An 18,682-nucleotide genomic window follows, 5' to 3' on the forward strand; every position below is an offset into this window, starting at 1 on the left:
GTGATCATGTTATATCTACATATAATTTTAATATATTTATCCAATACTTTCAGTGAATTTTAATCCTAAGAAAGAGTTTATTTATCCACTCATCAAATATACTATTAAATATTGATTTACACAATTTAATGGTAAATGTTTGGAAATTCGAGAAATGAGTTATCAGTCATCATTGTTCTGTGTGCAGACTTGTCGTTGAGTATGGGTCAGCTTATTCCTAGGATCTCTTTATAATTATTAATAACCTTCATAAGCCGTAGAAGGAATCTTGGTAATTTTTCCAGCCATGACGCATTACTTTTTAAATATTTTTTACTGATACAATATATGAGCTAGTACTATTTTTCCGGAAAAATAAATATTTCCAACGAAGTTCTAATCTCATTACTCGTATTGCCTCAATATTAATTACGTAACATATTTTTAATGATTTGTTACTATTTCTAAGACAAGGGCTGTTATTTTGTTTATGAGAAAAACTGTATAGAAACTTTTACGAATATAAGAAATTACGAATTTAAATAAAGTCAGAAGAGAAAATGTTACATAAAATTAAATGATGATGCATATTACCAAATAAACATTAGTTTTAAAGTTTAAAACTATTATAGTAAAATATACATATAGGGCAAAGTATGAAAAAATTAATGCTACTTTAAAAATGAGCTTAATACTTTAAGATAAGTTAGGGTGCTAGGTGTTTTATTTACTTTTATCTAAGAGAACGTAAATTTATAAATTACTGTCGGCTCCCGAATGCATAGAAACTAAAACCTTTTAAAACTCATTAAATATTTAATTATGTATAATGTTAATGACTACGCATGTTTTTCGTAAAAATTAAAGATTTAACACCTTGAATTTATTCAAATAGTATCACTGCTTAAATTTTTTTTTTAATGAACCTTTTTATTCAAAATTGGAACATTATGGGTGATTGACAAGGGTGATGAGTCACGAGTGAGGACAGTATCATTAAGATAGTAGAAGGACGTTTCGATGGATAAATAAGTATAAATTATTATTGACTAATTATTAATTATCAATATATGTTAACGTCAGGATTTTTAGAAGCATAACATTATACCTATATGTGTGAAGGATTGAGAAGGATAATATGAATCTGCAGGTGACGGCATGGGCGGATAGGACCATCAGCAAATCAGGATTTTCCCAGTAGGCCCCCATCATTACTATACTCAGAGGTCAAAATCCCAAAAAATAAAAAATAAAATAATAATTACATAAAAGTAGATTTTTATAATAGCGGCTGGCGCCCTGGATGGCGGCTGTACAGTATTAATGCGTATTTGTAATATTTGTGTACTCCTTTAGGGCCTCTGTGTAAACTCGTCGATACCCATATAAATACATGTTAATAAATATTATCAATTTTCGAATAACAAAAATAAGCTACCATGATAATAATTAATATTTTGATTAGTGATAGCTAAGTATATATTATCAACGTTTATATACATATCTTTGTATCGTAATAAATTAGGTTTGTTCTATTTTTAAACAATGCGTATAAATGTGAATGTCTAAAATATCATTTTCTCTTAAATCAACATTAATAAATAGTATGAACTATAAAGTAAGCAAGTGCAATAATATGATTTACCTATTCTTACTCTATGCCCTATGGTATAATTTAATATTTAACAGGTGTTTTTATTTTTATTTTACTTTTCCTATTGGCTATTGTGACTGTGGCTTTTTGCTAATTGTGTTTTAATTTATCAAATAAAATATATAATAATTATTTATTATGTCTAAACAAAATTTCGAAAATGGGGCTTCAAAAAGAAAAATAATAGATCAAGATTTGTTAAGTAAATGTGCCAACGATAAGACTCAAAAAAATTTTTTTATGTACAATATGCAGGCGCTAAGTATGTGTGGCCCTAATAAATATATCACGGTAAAAAGAAGTACCTATACGCCCATGAGTGACGGACATTATATTTGACGAACACAAATGTATTGAAAAGCTTATATTACCAGCTGATATACAATGGTTGATTTGTGTCACATAATACTTATGTGAATAGCATAATATAATATAATATCTATACCTATGTTATTTTTTATAAATGTGAATCAGGGTATTTATTTTTTAACTATTCGTTTACAACGCATTAAAGAACAGTTTTGAGGGGATAAGTCTACGATGGGCAGTTTTTCTTTTGTATTTGAAACGGCGGTTCAATTACCATTGTAAATGTTTGTTAAGTTTTGAAAAGTGTAATGTATTCGCTTTTTTTACATGGATCGAATTTAATTTAAGTATAATTATTGCTATGTTTTTTCACAATACAAGATTTTCTAGAAACAAACTTCATTAAAACCAGAAACTTTTTATGACGATATCCGTTCTTCAATTACTTGTTTTTAACTTATATACATTTAGGCAATATTTCGTATTATAAATGTTCATACTCTTCAGTAGCGTTCACTTTGAACACGAACTATGATTAGTTTACTAATCATAATTCATACTTTTACTGTGGTATTTTTAATTAGCAATCATCTACTGTCCTCTGAGTGCCAGACTGTTGTTCTGAATAAATTAATAAATAAATATATTCTAAAATTTAATTGCATGCAACTTCTTTGAATTATATTAATTATTCAAGCTTTCCATCAGAAATGTGTTAGGGAAACTGCTTCTGTATTATTTTTGAATAGATCATTAAGGTCTTGAATCTTGATATCTTCATCTCTTCCTCTGGTTGTGCAACTAATGGTTATGTTTATAGTAGTTATATTTTCTAATGATTTCCTATTGAGTCTACTCACAAGTATTATACGATGATCAAGAAAACAATTAACGAGTAAAAATGTGTTTTCCAAAAAACGGAATATCGTGTATTTTTTATGCGTGACTTAAACACGGATAATTCTTAGGCGAAGGGTCATATAAACGGTACAATAAATGAGAATACTAGGGAAATGTGTATACTATAACACCAAGGTATTGTAAAATACAAACAACAATATGACACTGGGAACAAGCATTCTTTTTTCGTAGGGTAAAATTATTAGCCACTTCGGGAAGCGTTTTCTCTTTTATTCAAACTACAACGCACGCAATTGACGTTGACAGTTGTTCATATTGCATTTTCCTTGGCCATTAATTTAAGTTACGGTCAACAACGGTTAGAGTACTCATGCCGAAACCTGTCTTCACACATGCAGGACAGGTTATTATCCGATAACTCTCTCATTCAAAAAATATTCCTGATTTTAAATTAATGTACTAAAAAAATGCGTTTTTATGCATAACTAACATTCTCTGCTTTTAAAAGGATTATTTGATTTATTTATTTAAAAGTGAATATAATATAATTATTCAGAACAATATTATAATAAATTAATTTGCAACATAGAAAATGTAATATACACGAAATTCTTATGGAAATGCAATATTAAAATGTATAATACTTTCAATGATTATGAGGTAGTTTAATAAACAAAAGTACGTTTAATTTTAAATTTATCACCGCCAATAACTACTATTATATTTATCAACTATATTTACGATTAAAAATTAAATTAATTCTATGTTGATATTATTTCTGGGAGAGTTTATCAGTTACAAAAAAAATACCTAAAACTATGTGCAGGCGGCATATATATACCTACTAATTAATCTGTTGTACGCGGGTATGCTATATAATCTCATTCTGTTAAATTACTAGCGTGATCGCTGGGTAAATTTCAAAGTGCAGTGCAGTATTTTACGTGTTTTAATTTAATAAAGAAACTTTTTTATGGCCATGGGAGTGCTTAGACTCATGCAGACTAACGGTGCAATATAACGCAACTGTCTACTTTTTTTATGACATGATAAAACCTCTTAAATTTCCTCATAAGTGTATATTCACCTAAAAAAACACTGGGATTCACATAATTTAAAAATACTTAAATAAACTCCATTATTTGAAGTATAAAGCACTCTAGTTTTGAATATACAGTGTTATTAATATTGGTACTAAGTACTAAAGAATCATCATAGAAATAAATGTTAAAATAAGTTACATATACAAGTTTTGTAGTTTTTTCTTTCCTTGGAGGAACTAAAGCTAAGGATAACAATTTTTCAATAACAAAACTCCTAAAATCAATTAATATTAAAGTTAATTATGCTTAGTTACTGCAGTAATAAATAACTTTTTAAATCAATAATTTAATCGGCTATACAGATAACCAACAATGCATACTAATTAATGTAAAGCACGTATTGCATATTAAACCAATTAGTATAAATAACAATATATTTCTTGATGTACTTCATTTAAAGTATTAAAATAAATTTTATATGTGTTAAATATTATAAAACATTAGAACATTGATCACATAAGCTTTAATTATTTTACTGATACAAAATTCAAATCTACATAAACATCGAAATAATTACAAATATAAATTAATTTACTAACCAATTATTAAACATTTTTAAATATTTTATAAATATTGCAACATTTTACGGTATCATACATTTCTTGCAACATCTAATTAAAATTATAACGTCAGCTTTAACCATGGACATTATGTCGTGTAATTTATACATTAAAGTATGACATTTAATACGATTTGTAATATTGTACCCACTATTATAGATTTATACAAGATACAACCATAATTTAACAGTAAATATCACGTTTATAAGAGTTTCTATCACGAGTTTCTATCAATGAGTAAATGCAAGTACTTATTCAATGCAAAAACTTTATTCAATAAGAACATAATTTAAATAAATTAATGAAATGATTTTTAATTTGTTTTTGATCAATTGAATCACTCATAATATATTTATTTCAATTTAATTTACTAAGAGAATCCTGAGTTCATACAACGAATTAACCTAATTAGTTGTCAACATTTATTTCTCGAAATACTTATTATTAGTAACTATTATAATCAATCCTAATTGAGTTTTGGTCAATGATATTTTCAAATTAAATAGATAAAAAAATACATTTTTAATTCACTAATTCCTTAAAGAGACACGGAAAAAACCGTCTCGAATGTTGATTTTTCACGGCGAGATTGAATATATATTATATAAATAATATGAAAGCAACGTAGTTGTCAAGCTCTGCAGCCGTTGTATATTAAAAGCCATTAGGATTAAATTTACGTGACATATATGACATGTTGACTACTATAAATAATTAAATCCGTTAATGTGCAACCTTTTAAATTTTTGGTTCGTTACGATGGCGACGGTTGTGTCCTAGTCTCATTGCACCCCTCTAATCATTATCCCGTGGAGACAACTTTGTATAATTTACGAACTATAAAAATAAATAAAATAGCCTAAACTCTCTTCTGGGTCTAATATATCTGCCTTGCCGATCAGAGAACTGTGGCCTGAGATGAGGTCGTCGTCGTCATCGCTGCGTAGTATATATATATATATATATAGATGGTCGCTCAAAATATAATTTAACCGGAATGCCGAGGGATGTTTAAAGAAAAAAATTGTTCGAATATATTACCCCTCGCACTGCTCACCCCGTGGCTGCAAGTTTCTTGATAAATATTTACGTAGCTACTAAAAAGCTACCCCGGCAGGAGACGGTCTCAGCGGGAGGACGAAGGTGAGGTAAAGTTTTAGGCCAATAGTTCTTTCTTTTTTTCCCCTTTTCTTTTCTTTTTTTTATATTATTTTATTCTTAGTTTTCTATACATGTATAATGCATTCACGGTAAAAGCACCCTCGAGAATATTCCCGAGAGATGATTTAGGCTCGCAGGCTTCCTGAACAACGGGCATTGTTCCTTTTGTGATTAAGCGCTCACCTATACATATATATATATATAGTATATTGTATATATTGTATAATAATAACGCGCGATGTATACACTATAATATACGTATATATAAACGAAGCGATATTTTTAACTTAAGACAAACGTTTCCTCTGTTCACTTTTGTATAATTTAATGCACTCGTAACACAAATAATTGTTTGTATCGCAGAGCGACTGTTCACTTTATTCCCACTGAAATAACGCCATTTATATATATATATGTTTATTCACACAAATCGATACTGTTGTACGCATAATATAATATCAAACGCAATCGCCAGTAATAACTACGACAGTATTATTGTTACTATTATTATTATTATTATTATTATTATTATTATTGCAGATAATTACAAAATATAGGTAATACAAAATATTCACCATTAGGGGAGTTCCGTTCGAAAGTCGGCTTTTCGCGAGAATGTTGTATCCTTGTATCTACGTGTTTTGTATATAAGGGATGTTGGCGTTACGCACCCTGGGTATATTATATAATATTTATACTTTTAATGCAGATTTTAATACCAGTATCCGTATAAGGCCTGAAAATAATGTAAATAAGAGACTACGCGTTTATTGTCACACCCCGGATAAAAGGATTATTTCGTGACTTTATGCAAATCCAATGTTAATATTAACATTTTTTCTCCTTTTGATTTTGCTTTATATAACATTTAAAATTAATATCAGCGAATTAACCCTAGCTGTCGGACCACAAGAAAAAAAAACTTGCAAAATTTAATAACAAATAATTCAAAAATTTTCCCCAACAATCCTGAAAATAAATGTTAGCACCCACAATATTAAACATCGGTACGCGAAAAAAAAAACAACGGTCATCGAAAGTAGAAATGCATACATAATGTCATGTATTATTAAAATAAACACAGCACGAAATGTTGCCTGAGTAACAGGTTTCATACTATTATCTAAATATGATTATTATTTTACAAATCAAATTCATAGGAGTTAGAGAACGAAGGGTTTGAAAAAGTGACCAATCGATCTCAAGTAGACATCATAATAATTAATTCAAATTAGTTTTCAAATGTATAATCGCGTCCATCGATATGACTGGTCAAAATATTGTTTGAAATAACTGACCGTTTGCTTGCTCTTTGATATATTTTTTTGGGAGAAAAAATAAGCATCGGTTGGAATTCACAATAATAATAATAATAATATATATAAATCGTCTAAAATTTAATTAACCTAGTTGACATCATACCCGTATATAAGGGGACAAGAGCATAGGACCACGAAATTGTTGTATAACGTCAAAATGTTATGAAAATATCTTTTTGATTCAAAGTGAAATTTCACGATTTAGGGTAACGATATGACGTTTTAGTAACAGTAATTATTTTATTTTGAGTTATAGAATTTTCAATAGTAATATCAAACATCACAGCTGTAAATAATATAGACGTGCACCGTACACGTATAGGATAAACATATAATTTATAATTCACTGTAGCTTTAGACATTAAAGGTCCTATAACAGTTTTGAATTTAATAGTCATCGATACTATTTTAATCGATGTACTGAACATAGTAATATATAGTGTATTTTTATTACGGTTGTTTTGACCTCATGCACGGAATTTTAATTTCTTTAATTTTATTCGAAGTATAAATTTTTATCGGATAATCAATCGTTTAAATTATGTATTCGAATAAGCAATATTGTTTTAATCATCATAGAAGAACAACGCGCTATAAAACCAACGTAATAAATGAAATTGGACAATTTAATATTATACAGGCACCTTATTATCATATGCATGACAACAACAAATTAATAATTTACGGTGCTTATCCAATATTACGGTTATTATCGTAATTTGTTATTTGTTATTATAATAGTACATATATATATATATATATATACCTATATGAATCGAAATCCCATCAGTTAATCAGCTAATATTAATATTGGGCCACCAATCTAATTCCACTCACCGACCAAGCTAAACTATTATACATTGTTTATGTATAATGTATTAACATAGGTATTTTTTAAGGGACATAATACTATAGTAGTTGAATAGATTTCTTTTTTCTCTCCATCTCTCTTTTTCTCTCTTTGATATTTTACGTAAAACTGCACCACAATATGCTGCTGACGACGACGAATTTGTAAAGTAGGTCGACATCTTAAATATTATTTCCTGTCTCAACCGCGCATATTATTGTATAGTAATTTGATTATAATAACAAAAGTAACATTTTTTTCTCATCTCCCCGTGTTCGTTTTGCCACTTGACTATTCGAGTGTTGACGTTATACCACCGCCAACGAAGGTTTTTAGCATGTCAAACACTTATCACCATCGCCGTATTTTATGCGCGTTACGGTGGTAAAACGATGGTGGCTAAGCAAATATTGTCGTAAGGCTAAAAAATGTTTAATGAAATATTTCATTGTTGAAATACGTTTTCCGGTATATACCTACATATATGCAATTTTAAGACCGGTCCTCGAATCTCGTGGTTTGGCGAGATGTAAAAAAGAACTAGATTATTATGTTATTATATGAGAAATGTATTATCAAGATGGAGCGTCTGTAGATTTTAAATTATACTCTTAAAAAATTATTTCACTCTTTTTTTCAAATAACTTTTGTATTCGTTAGTAAATACTGACATTTCCATACTTTTAAAATGTTTATAATTATGTTGTTTGTTCGCTCCACTATACTACTTTTTTATCGAAACCAAAATACTTAATGAAAAACTTACCCGGGTTATAGTCAAGTTGATCAACCGTGTCGAATATGATCGGTAATTATTTCACAGACATTTCGATCGGTCGTCTAACACTATATAACAGAGACGTCACCAAACCTCACCTATAGGCCCTTTTGTCGGCGTTAAGTCGAGAAAACTACAACTGCGAATATAATGCCATCTGACATCCGGTCTTTTTTCACACTTGTAAATCAATCGGGCCCGGTGGCGGGTTCACGTTAACACCTTCCCACTCTCTCTCTCTCTCTCTCTCTCTCTCTCTCTTTGGAAATACGATGGCCGATGGCAATAGTAAGCACGGCGCACTCTCGGTTCACAAATCGTCCGTGTCTGATGTCGTCTAATGCAGATTTCGTGTTCACGTTAAGCCAACGCTACCATTTCCAAAGGGCTTTCGCACCTTTATCCAAAAACCGTATAGAGAAATTTCTAAATTTATACAATTTGAGCAAAAAAAATCGTCCCAAAACATCCCTATATGTAGGTACACACACAACCATGCAGGACGGAATGTGTCTTGAAAAAGATCCATCGAATTTTTCAGTCACTCCCTTTTTCTGCAGAAAACGCACACCGCACTCATCAAAAAGGATACAAAATAATACGGCTGTCGGGTCGACCCGACAACGGGTGGTCGAATATAGCCTTGGCACGTTACAAGCTCATTTACAAAACAAATGCGTAATTACGAAATATGATTATTGCGGGTATGGCAACCGAATTCCTACAATTCCATTACGACCGCACCCGCGTACCGTGTATTATATATATTGGACACCTCCCCCCTCCACCGTATACGGCCTCCCTTTCACGTGTCCTCTGCTTTGTGGACGCATGTATGTGCAGTGTGGGGATAACGGTGGTGGCTCTCGTATTTGCAGTGGACATCCGGCCGAGTGCAATTTCACAAAACAATATAACGACATTTACCTTATACCCTGCGCCCCATCCCGTCTCGTTTGTCAACAAATAACTACATGGTCCCAACCCGTTTTTATTTTTGTTTTTTTAGAATCTGATTTCCGTAATCCACCCAACGGATGGCCTCTACACGTTTGTTATTATTTTTCTATTTGTTTTTCTGTTGAAAATAATTAAAATCGTGATTGTATACTTCTTACGGAAATTAACAATAATATTACAACAAAATAAATTATTATCGTAAATCCGGAGTCCGTTGTGCAGGATACAACAAATGACATTTCGTAAAAATTATTAGTTATACCGAAAATAAAAATTAGGTATACTACTGACGGGGGTACGAGTACGACGTAGACTATCGGGCCACATAGCCATATAATACCTATATACTACATATACTACGGCATTACATCAATCACTTCTAACAGTTCTAACGTTGACGTTTTTTTTCTAATAAAATAACCGAACCAACTTTTGTCAACTCCTAACTCTCGTATAATAATATTATAGTTTAACCTAAGATTTATATTTCGCTACATGCCTATACTATATCTAATGTTTTAGTCTATTAATAGTTTTAACTTAATTTATAATTCGCTACATGCCTATATCTATTGTTTTAGTCTATTAATAGTCACAACTTACCGATTAAAAAGACGACTTGATGCTAAATTTGTCACATATCACATAAATTTTTTTGAAACGAAGTCCTTTTTCGTGGTTGAAACACAAAATGGATGAAATTTCACCTGTGCTGTTTCACAGTATCGCACTAATATTATGACCACGGTAAGTTCCAGTATGGCCAACATTTGAAAATGAGATAATCGTAAAATGCCTTCAAAATAACCGTTTTTTGCTAAAATTGCCTTATCGTATATTAGACAACTTTAAATTTGACAGTGTTGCCAACACTCATGCAGATGATTGCTCGGTCGTGGAGAAATGGATATTGCGTAATTATATTATTGTGAACAATGTGAACCCACCTAATACAAATTTAGAATACTAAGTCAATATATAATAAAATTATATAACTTGATAAAAATATTAACTGTACACATACGTTTATATTATCCATGTGATTTCAGAGTTTACTATATTTTTCTATTTAAATATTATAGAGAGATTATGTTAAAATAGTACCGAAAGAGAAAAAAATATACACAGATCTTATTTCTCATTACATTCGGAGTTGAAGAAAGGGCGTAATCATAACCTAGTTGAAGTTTTAATTCTTATAACGATTAGGTAAGTATTGCAACAGGTAAATAATAAATGTGTACCGTCCTGGAGTTGACTTCATGTTTATATTAATATATATAGTACATATATCTACAGGCTACAGTGATTGAATTGTGGGAGGACGCGTGGGGGCGGTTTCAGTCTTCTTTTTCAAAAATATTTACCCTTTTTAATTATAATATCCTACTATACTATAATAAATAAAATATTTAAATATTCAGGTACGTGCATTTTTTTTATACTTCCGAATCCCCCTATTAATTTTTTCCTCAATTCAAGCACTGCATATTATATAAACAGTAAACACATAATATATACCTACCTATAGATTATGCCTGATATACAGCAGGGAATGTACATATAGTTGCGGTCATAGTCGCTGCGATGTACAACGTTGGCGGTAGTTGTTTAATTTATTCGCTTTTCCATCATCGTCACGTGAACGTAATGCACCCACTCGTCGCCGTTCGGAAAATTCACTTCGGCGGGACAAGTTAAAAGTAAAAATAAATTGGAAAAAAGCGACTGTCGAAATGTGCTGACAGATCCATTTCGTTTATATTGTCGCACGTGGCCATTCGCCGTAGAACGAAATATTCTCAGAATACAATATATTATATACACTTATAGGTAGGTAGTATATATTTTATACTATAAATTATATATATATAACCATGTATGTAGTCTACGTAACAATAACCATGTAATACCTACGTATTTCATCGAAAACTGCAAAATATCTCTTACAAAACCGTACGCGTGTTTTCCGAATGAAATACGATTCGAATCATAATGTTTTTATCGCGGCCGAAGGACACGACAAATCTTATTTTTAGCTCAGATGACATAAATGATAATAAATTCATTACTCGCGGCTGCAGGTGTATAGACCGCATAATGACGATTGTGATAGTGGGCGTAATTTAATTGAATTTTGTCTATTAGCGTCTGGCGATAGAAATCTTATCCATTTTTGGGGGGGCGGGGAGTGGTCTGTAATGGGGCTCGTGGAAAAATAACATTATATTATACACAGCGGCCCCGTTGCAGCTTATCATTTCCTATAAATAGCATTACTAAAAAACATTAGCTGCAAGCTTTTAAATTACCGAAGAGAACATATTATATCTATACAAAACCGATCCCTATGCTCGCAATTGATTGATAGGTTCCTACGCAATTATTTCTTCACGAAGACTCATTCGATTATGACAAAATAGTGTCAAAGTATTGCCTTACAACAATCAAGTATGCCAAAATAAAATGGTTTTAAAAAATTGTAGCTATACCTATCATTCATTCAAAATATTCAATACCTACGTTTTTTGCCATTGCACCAAGATCTATGTACCTTAATAATATTATTCAAAATGCTCATTTACCTACTTAAATTAATTGAAATTCCGAACGAAGCTCAAAGGGGTGTACTTAACCGGCAATGATGGACGGACGCACCTTGGACGGTAGCTAGGGTAGGTGTGCTTGTCGGTTAGTCGTGTTGAAAGAGTGTACCCCGCCGATACCTTAAGGTCTTAGAGGACCAAGCACCACTGACATTTTATCTACGATCGTGATTATCATTACATTCGATGAAATAGTCATCTGCAATCGTGGCAAAGTTTTCCGAAAATCCTCAAAAGTGTAATTCGAAGGTGTGTTTATATAGGTCCCTATAATGTCGTCAATATCACTCTATTATATAGTCAAAAGTCATAGGTAAACAAAGCACACGTATTATTTGTTATGAAATGTAATTGCATGTACCTACGGTGTAATACTATTATTAATCACACGTTATAACTGTGAAATCATAACATAGGAATACCATTTATGGTCGTGTATGGTACCATTATTATTCTGTTATCGTGTAACTTTTCCGGAGTCTGCAATCGTATAATATAATGTACCTATTATGATAATCGGTTTTCGATAATTATTGCGCATTTCACTCGATCTGTAAACTGTAACAGATATTATCCCTATGTGTAATAATGAACTGGTACATTAACCGCGGTAGGTATGGTGAGCCCGGCCGTAACCACCGCGCGGTATAATATATTAATAAACGTACCATAATACACGTGCGGATACACTAAAAACCGGAAATGATTAGGGACTATACCATTAATCATTACCGTCGCGGTTTCGACCGCTATAATAAGAGTATATTATACGTAATAATATTATATTATGTAGGTTGGTATATAATATAGTAGGTAGGTATATACGTGTGTTGAATGTTATGTATAGGTACAATATAACTATCATATCAAATTATCTGAATTCACAGACAGACACGGTAATGTGTATAGGTAGCAGTGGTGTAGTCAGGGGGGTTTGAGGTGTTTAACTCCCCTCCTGCCACTCCCATTGCTTTTTCTCCCATTAGTAATAATGTATTATTTACATACGAAAACTGTAAAAAACTTAGTTTAATTATTTATACTTAATCAAACCCTCCATATTCCTGAATCCTGGCTACGGCACTTACGCTATTGTAGGCTATAAAGGGTAGCTAAATATAATAATATGAAAATGCAATAACAATATTTATTGTAATTAAAGTTTGGATGATATAATTGACATATATATTGTAGCCTCTTTTTCATGCACAAAAACAAAGATTTTCTTTTACAGCTGATCCAGCTGATGTACATTTTTCAAGAACATTATTTTTGAATTTAGTTTGTTCTTCCGAAAGAATGGAAAAACAATACTCCCGATGACGGCGGAAGATAAATTTTATTTTAAAACATGAGGTATGCACAGCCTGTAGTATAGCTGTATATTTGGATATCAAAAGTATATATTTTTTTCAGCTGTCGATGGTAATACGATATTTTCTCGCTTATTCGACTATCTGTCAATATTAGTCAATCGGATTGGCACGTTCATATTGAAAAATCTAATTTCCTCTGAGAAAAGTAAAAAAAAAAAAACAAAAAGAAGTTATATCTATATAATATAGGTATCAGACACTTGTCGACGATATTTTTACAAAAAAACCGGGTAAAACAACCGCTGTAGCTTTAACGAAACAAAAAAGCTATACACGTATTATTATAGCCTTTCACCTTTATACGATTTTATCAAAGTGGTGCAATACAATAATATTATATATTATTTTATTGGTACGACGTGCAATGTGCGAATAAAAGACGGGTGGTAGGTATACCTATGTATATTATATATATATATGCGAGCTTCACATCTTTGAAATATTTCTTATTGCATATTAGATATTATATATAGATATTATATGCAACTTTTGTACACCACTCAACACTCGATCTTAAAACACGCGCATTTGAGGTGCCCTCATATATAATTTACGTTTTGTACACGATATTAATATTATATTAGATTATATGATTTGAAAATATTATATCCGTCCAACGACAGCAGCTATGAGGGTGACTTGCATTTATTAACTTGATGTATAGGTCGAATTTCACGTTTTAGTATTCATCCGGCAATTCGAATGGCAAATGTTACCGCTTCCAGAATCGCATGTGAACAAACTGCAGTGTTCATATTATGGCTGTTGGCTTGAATCAACAATGTGCGTAACGATGTGCGATCTGGGTCCCACAGATTGAAACAAATTTATTTCTGTCCTCTAACCGCATCACATGGAATTTTTCAACGACACCATAGAATGTGTGCGTATGTGTGTGTGACGTGTGTGGAAATACGTTTTCTGCCAGCTCATGATGGTATAAGGTTTTTAAGACAGATCAGGGGTCGGATATAATGATCCTACTTATATTCCTACACTAGCTCAGAAAAAATGGGAAATATTAAGTAGATTAGATTATTTTTATTTTTCATTTTCATTTGAAATAAACAATTCATACAAAAAATGAACAATAGTAAGAGTAAGACAAAGAGTAGGTATTATATAGACATGAAAGAGTTGATTAAGGAGTCAGCAATTAGAGGCACTCGACTTGATTAATTATATTGTTTATTTCTTTGTTTTACTTTTTTTTTAATTTTTAATTTATTGACTCATATATATTGCACATTATTATTTTTATATGCTTCATTACAGGTCGCGACACCACTTCTTTTTTAACCCGCAGATTCGGATGATTTTCTGGTATCCAATGTTAGAACAAAAAGCTCTTTTATAAGTGGTATGGGATGAGTTTGATGTCTCTTATAAAAGCTTGTATAAAAGAAGCTCAGTTTTTCATCAATAGTTTTCATATCAAATCATTATGCAGGGTTCTGTAGGAAATATATGGTGGAAAACAACTAAAAGTGTTTCAAGAGATATGAATCGAACTTGAAGAAAAAAAAATTGTACGTTTAAGAGTGAAAAAGTTTTACGTACAATGCTCGTGAACTCATTAACTGTTGTATTTTCGTTCTGAAAATTAAAAACAAAAGGATCACAAATTTAAGACGCACAAACAAAGCATTAACTTTTGGATTTTGAATACCTCCTAATTCCTTTAGCACGTTTTCTGTGAACATATTATTGATTCTTTTAATATTCAACTCTACTGAAATTTGTGTAGTTTGTGGATACTATACGCGGACATTGGACATAGTCTTTCATACATATTGTTATACGAGAAAATAACAATATTAAACAAACAATAGTATTTTAAAATACAATAATTTAAATTCATTTATACCCACACATTAAACAAAAATAATCAAATAACAATATTATTGGATAGGTATTTCCTTAAAATAGTCGGTCCATAACTTTTTTTACCTAATAAATGTGTATAATTTTGGGTGTAACAAAAAATTATTTTAAACTGTTATAACAATACCTATCAGCTGCTTTAATAAAATTGGAATTAATGTATATGTATAATTAATGTATAAAGAACTATAGTTCTTGATGATAATTTCATTAAAAATTATAAAATCAATAATAGGTACTCATACATTTAAAAAGCGTATAAATATAAAGTTCTATAAATTAAATTATGAACTCATTGTAGCCATGTATAATATTTCAATTTTCATAAATGTGAAACTAACAATTATTTATATATCAAATATTTCATGTTGAACTCAATTATTAATTGACTTTAAAAATCAACCTTACATTTTTTAACTCCGTTTAAAAAAGTTATAATTACCTACGCACAACTTATGTAAATATTTACATATTTGATTGGATATTAAATATTTAAATCACATTTATTCAATATTTATACATAATATGTTCATTGAAAAATACAATTATTAAAATTCAGCAAAGGTATGATTGATTTTTCAATATTTTCAAGTTTATATTATTTGTATTTATATCTCAAATAAAATACCTAAAGCTTTGATAACTCTAATACATTATATTGTAATATTACTCAATTAAACAAAAACTTGTAACCCATAAAAAATAATGTGTTTTTGTGTCAAACCTGAAAGAACAATAAAATTGTGAACAAAACTCACAATATTAGAAAGTTTTATTCAATTTGAAAGCATTATGATATGAATAAAATATTATTGTACCTAAGTTTCATTTTAACATATAAAATTAATTGCATACTTATAAATATAGGTAATTGATTTGATTTTTCTTGTATTTTTAATTTGAATACTGCGATAAAGCCCTAAAGGTATTTCTGAGAAGGGGCTGATAAAATGTCAAAAGAAAACTATAGATGCTCATAAAATTAAATGTCATAATAAGTAATAAATGATATGTTTATGGGGTAAAGTATACAGTTATTGGTACCTATCTTAAACAAAAAATGTATTCAAAAACATTTTATCCTTAACAATACTTTAGAATAAAATGTAAAAAAACAACAGTTATTGGCAATACAATTCAGTTGTTAATTTTTCAATTTCAATTACTGACATCCTCTTTAAACTGCTTTATTTTATTTAATTTTATTAATTATTTAGGTAGATAATTAAAAATACACAAAAATAAAATTATACTTGAAATATTTACTAACCTAGTATACCATAAAAATATCTATATCAATTAAATGGAATAATTGCACAGAATAAAATGTATACATTTTTTGAACTTCAAATTCCCATAACAAGTGATTTAATAATTTTATCAAATTGTATAATTACAACCTAACCTTGTACATTTAAATTCATTGTACACACTTAATAATACATTAAGTTTCAACATTGTTTTGAAACATTTACAATTGTTTTTTTAATGATATGTAAGTATAATAAGTATATAAGTCATAATCTTAAATGGAATGACCACATACAATTTGTAATAAATAAATTAAGAAAACTTATCTGTATAATTTTTACTATGATTCTACCATTATACATACCTATTGATAGTATTTATAAGTTGTATGGCAATAAATGCTTTAAGAATAATGTATGTATTAATAAATATATATTATATTTTATATTTGTAATTCACTTAAATATATTTAAATGTAGGCATTTTTATGGCTAGATGCAAACAATCAAAAGAAGACACCAAATTAAAAACCAAAAATATATACTTTATAAAATTGTTTAGATTTGTTTTGAGCCACTTTGAATACGAAGCACCTGCCAAATTAGCATGAGAAAAATTGAGTCTTCTTCTTGCGATTTTTACTAGAAAACAAAATTAATTATTAATAAATAAACTATGAACAATTTAAATAATGTAATATTATTTAAAAATGGTTTTTAATTAATTAATATTAATTAAAATCACTTTATTTTCCTAAAATTATAATTAAGTACAATTTTAATAGATGTGTCATTGAATAAAATATCAACATTATTATTACATAACATTTTATAACATTTTCAATTTATAAAAAATCAGTTACAGCATTCCATTTATAATGAATAATAATTTAAACAATGTATTGTGAATTGTGATCTGCATTGTTATTTGTTTTATTTAAAAAGTTCTTATCAACAGCAACTGATAAAGAAATAACAGTTTGGCCAGATGATAAAAAAAAATGATTCATTCATCATAATGTACATTAATCGTATGGTATAACATTACAAAGAAAACAAATTTTTAACGCCAATCAGTTTAACAGTCCCAATACTCACTGAACTCCATACTCTATGTATAGAGTTCATTTGTCAATAATAACTAATAAGTGAGTGTGATTGAACAATTTGAACATAATAATTTTTTTAGTAGTTGTAATAGAAGAAATGTTAAATTTAAATAAAACATTTTGAGCAAATCAATCGAAGCGTGACCAGAAATTCGGTAAGAAAAAAGTTTAAATAATAAATTAAACATTGCTGTCAGAGTAGTATTGATGTTGTAAATAATGAAGAAACGTGTTTCTATATACCTGCTACTACTTACCGCCGTTATTTGATGCGTCGTACCTATTATCGGTTTTAAAAGCAAGTTTGCAAACGATTTTCCTCTCAGTAATCGCATTACAAAACGCGTTTCGGCGTTGTTTTTATTTTTCCAATAATAATATGACATTTCGTTGAAAATTGTTTGTCATTCCTCAAACAGTATTAAGACTTTTCTCAAAGTTCAAAAGGCTCATTGGATAACGCACTTTGTACCTACTTACGCTCGGCGGCGGAAGACAAGCGCCAAAAATAGATAAGAAAATAATAAATCGTATTGTATCGTAAAAGCGCTTCCAAAATCCCAGATATAGGTACCTGCGTGTGCTTTATTTCACATTCACAACTATAATATCGTTTAAAAACGTCTTATACTTGACGACGAATGTATTATCTGATTACGATATAGGTAGCGTCAGAGTTTTTGTGCTGTAACTTTAAACCTATACTTGATGTTTATTTTTATTTTAATAGTTAGGTACCTAACCCACAGCCACATAGGCCATTGGGTGGTTATTCTTATAAGTAGGTTTTGAACTGTATGGGAGGGCACGCATGTATATATGGTAAGGATTTGTCATCACTCATCAGAATCCTGGTGGTTACCCATTCGGGAACTAGTGACAACGGCTGATGCACAGTGCTACACCAGGCCACCATTATTATA

General features: G+C 29.9%; 1 protein-coding gene and 1 long non-coding RNA gene across 2 annotated transcripts in view; one reads left to right on the top strand and one right to left on the bottom strand.

Annotated features, from left to right (window-relative positions):
• Window positions 1–10,653, bottom strand: part of LOC111032964 — a 41,327-nt gene extending 30,674 nt beyond the window's left edge. The window contains exon 1 of the long non-coding RNA XR_002604357.1: window positions 10,138–10,653. This is a non-coding gene — a long non-coding RNA (uncharacterized LOC111032964). The remainder of the gene's footprint in view (window positions 1–10,137) is intronic.
• LOC111032962 (leucine-rich repeats and immunoglobulin-like domains protein 2) overlaps window positions 1–18,682 on the top strand; it is a 122,730-nt gene that overhangs the window by 9,943 nt on the left and 94,105 nt on the right. The gene's annotated exons all lie outside the window — the stretch shown is intronic.

The sequence above is a fragment of the Myzus persicae genome, unplaced genomic scaffold, assembly GCF_001856785.1.
Source record: "Myzus persicae strain clone G006 unplaced genomic scaffold, MPER_G0061.0, whole genome shotgun sequence".
Classification (NCBI taxonomy): domain Eukaryota; kingdom Metazoa; phylum Arthropoda; class Insecta; order Hemiptera; family Aphididae; genus Myzus; species Myzus persicae.